General features: G+C 45.8%; 2 long non-coding RNA genes across 2 annotated transcripts in view; one reads left to right on the top strand and one right to left on the bottom strand.

Annotated features, from left to right (window-relative positions):
• LOC310698888 overlaps window positions 1-9,930 on the top strand; it is a 411,787-nt gene that overhangs the window by 66,895 nt on the left and 334,962 nt on the right. The window lies entirely within an intron of this gene.
• LOC310698702 overlaps window positions 1-9,930 on the bottom strand; it is a 32,818-nt gene that overhangs the window by 5,231 nt on the left and 17,657 nt on the right. Inside the window, exon 3 of the long non-coding RNA XR_014521709.1 lies at window positions 9,303-9,443. This is a non-coding gene — a long non-coding RNA (uncharacterized lncRNA). The remainder of the gene's footprint in view (window positions 1-9,302; window positions 9,444-9,930) is intronic.

Raw genomic sequence — 9,930 nt, 5'->3', positions numbered from 1 at the left:
GCTGCCCCATCCGCCCCACTTCGGAACGATGTTCCGAAGTGGGGAGGTGGGGCGGGAACAGCTGCCCCATCCGCCCCACTTCGGAACGATGTTCCGAAGGGGGGAGGGGGGCGGGAACAGCTGCCCCAGCCGCCCCACTTCGGAACGATGTTCCGAAGGGGGAGGGGGGGCGGGAACAGCTGCCCCATCCGCCCCACTTCGGAACGATGTTCCGAAGTGGGGAGGTGGGGCGGGAACAGCTGCCCCAGCCGCCCCACTTCGGAACGATGTTCCGAAGGGGGGAGGTGGGGCGGGAACAACTGCCCCATCCGCCCCACTTCGGAACGATGTTCCGAAGGGGGGAGGGGGGCGGGAACAGCTGCCCCAGCCGCCCCACTTCGGAACGATGTTCCGAAGGGGGGAGGGGGGGCGGGAACAGCTGCCCCATCCGCCCCACTTCGGAACGATGTTCCGAAGTGGGGAGGTGGGGCGGGAACAGCTGCCCCAGCCGCCCCACTTCGGAACGATGTTCCGAAGGGGGGAGGTGGGGCGGGAACAGTTGCCCCATCTGCCCCACTTCGGAACGATGTTCCGAAGGGGGGAGGGGGGGCGGGAACAGCTGCCCCAGCCGCCCCACTTCGGAACGATGTTCCGAAGGGGGGAGGGGGGCGGGAACAGCTGCCCCAGCCGCCCCACTTCGGAAAGCTGTTCCGAAGTGGGGCGGGGGGGCGGGGACACCTGCCGCCGCCGCCCCACTTCGGAACAGCTTTCCGAAGTGGGGCGGGGGGCCGGGGACACCTGCCGCCGCCGCCCCACTTCGGAACAGCTTTCCGAAGTGGGGCGGGGGGGCGGGGACACCTGTCCCATCCGCCCCACTTCGGAAAGCTGTTCCGAAGTGGGGCGGGGGGGCGGGGACACATGCCGCCGCCGCCCCACTTCGGAACAGCTTTCCGAAGTGGGGCGGGGGGGCGGGGACACCTGCCGCCGCCGCCCCACTTCGGAACAGCTTTCCGAAGTGGGGCGGGGGGGCGGGGACACCTGTCCCATCCGCCCCACTTCGGAAAGCTGTTCCGAAGTGGGGCGGGGAGGCGGGGACACCTGCCGCCGCCGCCCCACTTCGGAAAGCTGTTCCGAAGTGGGGCGGGGGGCGGGAACACCTTCTGAAGGCGGGCAGGGGGCGAAAGCCTTTGTCCCCCCTGCCTGCCTTCCCAGGGGCTTTTAAATCGCCCCGGACAGCGGAGAAGTCCTCCGCTGTCCGGAGCGATTTTAAAATGCCGCCCGCCAGCATTTTAAGATAGCCCCGCACAGCGGAGAAGTCCTCCGCTGTCCCAGGGTTTTTTAAAATGCTGGGGGTGGGAAGAAAAGCCCTTGTCCCCCCCCCCAGCCTTCAGAAGAGGTCCGGGGACAGACTGTCCCCGGACCTGGTCTGAAGGTGGTTTCCCTAGGAATGCATTAATTGATTTTCAATGCATTCCTATGGGAAACCGTGCATCGCAAGACGAAAAACCCGCAAGACGAAGAGAATTGCGGAACGAATTAATTTCGTCTTGCGAGGCACCACTGTATGCTGTTACCAAGCCTGGGAAACACTGTGGAGAGTGGATAACAACTGTCTTAGATACTGCCAAGCTAATGGCTATCTGTCCCAGCATTGTTTATCATGAGTGACAATACTTCTATACGATTCCAAGGGAATGCTTCCACCAGAGATCCTGCAAATACAAATTCAGGAAATTTGTATCTGGGACCTTCTTCATGAAATTTGTATGCTCTAGTGCTATTTTTACTTGCAACCTATTCTACTAAAGCAAATGATATATAAATAGCCACATGAGTACCTACAAATAAGCTTGGTATATCTGAATATTGTTTTGGGTGGAATTGGATGAAATCTGCAGGCAAGGTCATCCCTCCTCAGTGCCTAAATCCGACAAATTTCAGCAGGATGGCTGCAGTGGTTTTCCTGCAAGTGCAGCCTTTATATTTTCAGGGTGTGGTTTTTTTTTTAAAGGAATTATTTACGCTCCCTTGGTATTTTGCAGACAATTGGTTAAAAACTGCAAGTGCACACGAGAGAAGCCCCTGTGTAAGAAACCTGAAAAATGGCAAACAAATAGGTCCAGAGGCATTTGTGCTATGCAGTTACAAGCTTGGCATGTCAGTCACAGCACAATTCTCCTTCCACCACTTCCCTCTGAAACCTGGCATCTTCCTTAAGCTTAGAGAAGACAAATAAATGATTCGCTCTTGAAAAGCTGATCCTTCCTCCAAAGCACTGGAATAGGAGAGTGCTGATAAAATCATTTCCTCTGATTACATACTAGACCTTGCAGGTGAGTTGGAAGTCGTCCCCCCACCCCCACCCGAACCTGATGTTTTCCTTAAGCTAGAGATGTAAGTTTCCATTTCGCAAAGCTTCTCTCCCCCCCCCCCCCAATCATGGCATTAGCAGTAAAGCTTAGAAACATAGTTTTCCTTCTCATAAATATTTGTCTGCAGCATTTTTTCTTTGATGCCTAGATTGCTGAGGCACATAATAAAGTGCTTTGTAGATCCCTCTGCGGCACCCATCGCAGCCAGTTACTTGGGATTTGTACAAATAATTTGCACACCTCCATCATGAGCACACCTAGTCCACGTGAATTTTATAAGGATGTATGACGATTGGGTGAACATAACTACATGCCTTACACCAAGGGAAGCTGTGGCGATCACACAGGGTCCCCGGACGTTTGACGGTCTATTGATCCCTGTGCCACCACTGTGATTGCCTCTTCGCTGCCACCAACCCGTTTCTCTCGGGTACACACAGAGTCCAGACAGTTGTTAGCATTAACAAATAATCACGTTTCTTTTATAGGCATGAACAAGCTTATGGTTTCAGGGTTTTTTTCTTGGCAGTTTCTTAGTCTTAGTTTATTTACTGACCTATATGTTCCTAACAACTTCAAACTGATTATCCTAACTATCTATCTGACTCCACCTAACAGTTCCTCTCACTCTCTCACCACACAACATGACCAACCCACAGACTTATATCCTCCCTCTTTCTTCTCCAACTCTCAACTGACTTCCACACAACTCCCACTCTCACTCCTCCTATCAGTTTCCACTAGCCAATCATGTCACACTCATTTAACCCTTTCCTTATGACCCACCTAGGAGGCAAACGCCACAGTAGCCAACTCCCAAGAGACTGTGATCTACTCACAAAGACTGGCAGTGATCTACCCCCTTTTGGGGGGCTCAGGTCAAACTTGTTGAGCTTCTTTTAGGGAGGAGGGAAGGCCTGTTTTTTTTGGGGGGGGTGAAGGGCCAAAATGTTGAGCTTTTTTTAGGGGAGCCAAAGTTGTCCAGCTTCTTTAGGGGGAGCCACTGATCTGCCCATGATCTACCACAGACGTCCAGTGATCTACTGGTAGATCACGATCTACCTGTTGAATGTGCCTGCTTTATACCAAATCAGACCATTGGCCCCCACCAAGTTCTGTATTTCCTACACAGCCTGGCAGGGTTTCAGGCAGGGATTTCCCCCCAGCCCTACCTGGAGATACTGGGGATTGAACCTGAGACTTTCTGCATGCAAAGCAGATGCTCTCCACCACTCAGCTACAGCCCTTTCCCACTTGGGCATTAATGTAAAACCAAGCACTGTTATTTATATCTCACAGGTGTCATTATTTATATCTTTGGTGGAGGGGGCATGCTTGCTCCTCCACCATGTCAGAATAGTGCTGGTTCAGTAAAGTCTGTGAACTAGATTTTTGTTTATTGACATCTCCCTCTCTTTTTCTTCCTTTTTTCTAAAAAAAAAAAAATGGTTTTCTCTCCTTCCATTATAACAACAGTATCAAGTTCTGGACAAAACAAGATTAGCTGTAAAACTTTGGGGAGGAGATAGAATGCAGTTGTGAATAACTGTACAAAGGTTAATATGGATGAGCTTGGAGGATCATTTACTGCAGCATCTAAAATTAAAAAGAGAAAGAGAGTGTCTAAGCTGTTCTGGTATCTGTGTAACCTAATCAGCTGCTCTTTATCCATGAATTGTTGTTTAATTAACATACTGTACAATAAATGTCTTCTTACATCTAAATTAAGTGCTTATTTGAGAAGCTTAATTTGCAGTGTTACTTTTAGATTACTGATCACCCATAAATCATCTGACAGTATCTTTCCCTCCTATAATCACAAAATTATTTTTATGGGTATAGACTAAGCAGAACAGATGATAGATGGATGTGAAGAGTAGAAAGAGATTCCAGGTGGTAATGGAAAATAAATTAATAGCTGTATTCCATACTCTAGTGATTCTCCTTTGAGATGTGGTTTCTTATCCAATTTCCACTAACATTTAAAAAATTGCTATTCTGCTCTGGTGGCTATAAAATGTCAAGTAATATATTTGAAAGTTTAAGATTAGTTTTTGCACAATGAACTGGGGGTGAGAGAGAGTGCTCCATTTGGAGATTTGTAATAAATATCTTTTAAAAAAAATAGTAGCATCCGTGACTAATCTACAGATATTTCATATTAGCATATTACTTTTGTTCTTAGGCTTTACATGTAAATTTTGGAAGAGGGAATAAAAACCAATTTTTTGACTGACATACTGTAGTGTGTAACCACCCAATGCAACTTGGATACAATTACAGCTTGGGGAAAATTCAAGTGCCCTTCAGTTTTAGCAGGGCTTGGAGGATTTTACAGAAAAGTAAAATATGTGTACTGTTTCAAATTCTTGCCATACTTACATACAGTGTGCCTTTCTTTAGCATGCTGTTATGCACTCTCTGGCTTATATATAATAAGAATGCTAAACTAGCCATGATACAGCAATTTGTCTGGGGGCTGCTGTTGTAAATCCCTCATTTACACGCTAGTCCTCAAATGTACACTTGGATGTCTATCCCATTGCTTCCTGCACAATCTCCATGTCTGCTTGTCTTAGAGAGTAGCTTTGTAATGGATTCTCATTGGATTTTTAAGGTGATGCAGTAGCCCGGAGGGAGAACATTTATTTTACATGCAAAAAGTCCCAGATTCAGTCCTTGGCATCTCCAGCTAGGGCTGTGAAAGAACCCTGCCTGGAGAAATACTGCCAACCAGTGTAACTTGATGGAACAATAATCTGGCTAATTGTAAGGCAGATTCCCTTTGGTTGTATCCAATGCTAGCTCTAACTTTGTTGGGCACGATATTATGTCCCAGATGTTATTCCATAAAGGACAGTGCATCCTCAGTGGTACAACATCTGCATTGCCTGCAGAATGTCTCAGGTTCAAACTCCACCATTTCTGCCTTAAACTCTGGAGAGCTGCTGTCAGTCTTTGTAGACAATACTGAGCTAAATGGAACAATGGTTTGATTTGGTATATTGAAGCTTTCTATGTTTCTATTGAACATGGCACATTCCAAAGCTTTGTGGAGTTCTAATCATTATCATTGTGTGCTCAGCACAGTCCTCTACCTACATATAAATATCACCAATCAAGTTGATGGAAAGGGCCCTAGTGCAATAGCAGACTAGAATGCATGTTTTGCATGTAGAAAGTCCCCAGCTTCTCCACCAAAGGAATTAGGTTGCAAGTGCTGGAAAAGACACTTAACGTCCAAGAACCTGCTGCCAGTTAGAATATGTAGCCAGTTAGAATATGTAGACAAACCTGCATGTTGACTCAGTATTCTAGGAGTAGCCAATATGGCACCATCCAGATATTTTGGACCATAACACCCATCAGTCCTAGCCAGCATAGTCAATGAGTAGGTGTCATGGGAATTGTGGTCCCCAGCATTGGGAGAATGACACATTGGTTATCCCTGCCATATGTTGGTTTATCATAAAGCATCTCTGTAAACTGGCTACAACAAGAACACATGATCTATTAAAATAAAAAAAGCTAAGGAAGGGCTGGTTCACAAGAGCCATTTCATCATTTTATGGCTGCAGTGTCTGTCAGAACTTTCATATTGCCACAAATGCAGTGCTTTGGGGAACATATAAAGCTGTTATACCAGGTCAAACTTGCCTAGTAACATCTATTCTGACTGGCAGTTCTCCAAGGTCTTGAACAGAAGTATTTCCTATCACCTGCACCCTGATTCTTTTTTATTTAAAAGGAAAATTTCAGAGACTGCCCCTGGGATCTTCTGCATGCAAACAAGGTGCCCTACCATTGATCTATGGTATCTCCCTTCTCCTGAAGAAGTCATTTCACATATTCAACAGTGAGCCATCAAATGCTATTTTTAACCAGGTGATGCAAGGCACCATTCACAAGCCATTTTCCCACTCAAGAGCCAATGGGCCATGAGCCCAGTGTGTGCTCTTGAAATGTTTCCATGGGGACAATGTTTGTACCATTCAGTCATCTAGATAACTAAAACCTAGGGTGTGGGTTTTTCTTATCAGGGAAGCTTGCAAAGGGAGATATGAGAAGTACACTATCAAATCCTTGGCCTTTCCTGATTGGTGTCATAAGCAAAGGCCTTTGTCAATGTACAGACTCCCTCCCACATATCTAATTTTTGTTCCCATCAGCACAGTTCAATTACCAACCAACCCATCATTCCATGTCTGCTTTATTGATACCTTGATGCTGGAATTCCAAGGAGAATAACAGGTTTCAGTGGTCTGAGTTCACAGGCAACATCCATGCAGCAGGAAATGGACTATGGAGGTCATATGTATATGGGGTGGCACTGGGGTATGGCTCTATATCTAGTTCAGGGGTCTGCAACCTTTAAGACAAAAAGAGCCACTTGGACCCATTTCCGAAGAAAAAACAACAACTGGGAGCCGCAAAACCATTGCGACATTTAAAACAAATATATCTCCGGAGCCACGATCTGACAGCGGGCGGGAAGGTGACGTCGGGACGGTGCGTGACTAACGCACGCACCGCCCCCCATGCGACGTCACAGCCAGTACAGCGCCTGCCACAGTGAGGAGTGTCGGGGCGCACAATGCGCCTCCTCCCCTCGCTAGTATCCACCCTGGAGCCGCAGCAAAGATGTAAAAGAGCCACATGCGGCTCCAGAGCCGCGGGTTGCAGACCCCTGATCTAGTTCATACTAGAGTTGTGCATACGTGACACCATGAAATTCTCCTTCCTGTTTGTGAGCAGAGAATCCAGGGGAACCATTTTACTAACGTTGTCAAGGCAGACGGCAGGGGGGTTGGGTGGGCCAAGAAACAGTTACTTAAAAGGGCAATGACAGCAACATACCTCCTTTGTCCCCTGCCCACTATCTATCTATTTTTGCTGTCACTGCAACTTTGTTGGCAGGCTGGCCACCATTTTCTACCTTCCACAATGCCCTGGAACACCATTGTGGGGCAAAATTTTGGCCATCGCAAATGTTGAAGAATATTTACAGAAGTGCAAAAGGGGCCTCAGTGGCTGAGAAAAAGAAATATCACACGCAAAAAAGTATTCAGATAAAATTCTGCACAGTTGTAGCTCATACAGATTATACATCTGATTAGATTTGGTCATAATGAGAGTACTGAGAGTCTGAGGCTCATGCTCTGGTGATTACTACAGTCTTTTGCCAACTGCTGTCTCCTTTTCTTTTTGTTCTGAAGCATCAATTAGATTAAGATTTCATTCTTCCAGCTGCTTTTCCTTTAACATGTGGCATGGATATTTCTTCCTCGTTAAGTTAAATTTTATCTGTCCTCTCTATAATAGACACCTCAGTTGCTTCCTTTTTCAGTGAATGACTGGGAAGGTAGGACTGGGCTGAATGTTTTATTTAAGTGTGCGATTGCTGGAGTTATGAAGTGGATAGTCTTTTTTAAAAAGAAAGGAAGGAAGGAAGGAAGGAAGGAAGGAAGGAAGGAAGGAAAATGAAGATGGATATGAATATGAATATGACTATTTAAAACATTTTCCGGCTAGTGCTAAGACAGTTGTGAAGTAGCTGTTTCCCTGTGACTCCTTCCCACTTCTCTACCTTTAGGAGGTCAAAACAATATGGTCAGGGCCAGCCCATGCCTATATCCAAAAGCAGATGAGACCTCCTCTTTGGCTGTAGAAGACTCTAGTGTCCTATTGCTATAGGACACTAGGACCAAGGATATGCCTTTGTTTGTGCCCTGGGGCTGTCTCCTTCAAATATGCCCTATCCTGATGACAGAGGCCCAAAAGCTTAGCTCCAATCCCTCTACAATTAGTACCAGGACCATAGGAGCAGAGAGAGTGATGACTGCATCAGAACGAAAGTTGCAGCATAGTTCACCAAGCACTATATATTCTATCTATGAGTCCTTCTCAGGAGGTAGCAAGGTTCATACTCTGTATGAGGAAGAGATGAGACAGCAGGGGCAATTATAGCTATTCACTTGTTGCACGCAACCTCCATCTTAGACAGCTTCTCAGCTGTTTCTGTACCCCCTGCCTTGGAACCTAGTGTTGCCCTGATGGACATCTCTTTAGCCTTTCCACACCATTAAGGGATGGAAGTAATCAGACATGTACATGGAGAGTGACAATGGTTTACATTTGAGAGCTTGTAGAACTGTGCTTGTAACAAATGGAAGCCATTTTCTCTGGTGTTTAATATCTTTTGTATTTCATGGCTGTTTGTTATTGTGATCAAGGTATACTGGATAACCTTCTCACAGCTAGTAGGGAGGCATCCCCATGGTCAGGTGTGTCTAAGAGTATGGGGAAAATAAGATAACCAACTTAGTTCCCACATTAAATTCCATTTATAAGAATCTCTCCAACTACCCAGTCTCTAGGAAGAGCTCTTCAGGGGATGTGAGAAGGCTGCAATAGAAACAGGAGCTCTAATTGTCCCATTGTCCACACAGCCCTTTAGATCCTATTGGTAAATAGTTATTTCCTCTTATCTCTATTATCTTCTTGGCTCTGGCAAGGCCATTTGCTGTTGCACAGGCATGCTTTAGGAACCATGATAAAGAGATGGTAGAGTTCTTGCAGTCATAGAGTAGGCTGTATGACTACAGACTGCAGCTGGAAGATTACATTTTTGAATATTTCTTTGCATTTTAAAAACCCTCTTTGCAAGTAGAAAACTGCTTTCTCAGACCAAGGAGTGGGATGAGCCAGAAACATTCTCCCCCGGAATGCAGAAAGCTCCCTTAAACCAAACCATTAGTCCATAAAGGTGAGTGTTCCCATTATAATGACTAGTTAAACCATAGGGGGTTTTTTTTCTGGGAGATGATGTATTTTTCCATGGAATCTTACCCTGTCATAAGAGCCTCTGCAATAAAGCCTTGGAGAAATGATTACTCATGTCATCACATGCAAAACCCAAAGACAGATGTAAGATTCAAATGTGGAAGATACCTTTAATGCTGTTTTGTTTCTCTTATCCATGGACCCTGTGGCAAAATCTTTACTATCCCTGATTGAAATTGGGTGAAATTGATGAGCGCCGCAACCCTGGAGTCGTCCACGACTGGACTTAACGGTCAGGGGTCCCTTTACCTTTAAGTATAAAAAATGCTGTCATTGCTTTAGAAAATGCAAGGAATAGAGCACCCGCTTTAAATATACAGGTACCATACACAAGACAACCAAACAATGCCTGAACTTTTCTTCAACTTGAAAACTGGTTATTGCTTCCAGTCAAAAACAATCTTTCCCAGAGTTTGCCACGTTACAAACAGGCTCTCTAGGCAATGATAAGGGAGGTGGAAAGCAGGGTTTCTGATCCAATTTTTTTTATTGATAATCTGTGAACCGGATATAAACAAGAAACTCATCATTAATTTTTATTTTTCATGAGCTCACTAAGGTGACCATTTCCCTACCTGCAAATTTCTCATTTTAATCCTGACAACTTGCCTGAAAGAAAGTGCCTACTGCCCATTACATTCACCGTTCAGAGGATTTAAAACTCCAGAGGGCCCTGTTAAATTCCACTTTATGTTGGCATAAGTAGCTGCAATTGTGTCAGTAATTTACATTTAGG

The sequence above is a fragment of the Podarcis liolepis genome (genome assembly GCF_965112155.1).
Source record: "Podarcis liolepis genome assembly, chromosome: Z".
Taxonomy (NCBI): Eukaryota; Metazoa; Chordata; class Lepidosauria; order Squamata; family Lacertidae; genus Podarcis; species Podarcis liolepis.
This window is presented reverse-complemented; position numbering and strand designations above follow the sequence as displayed.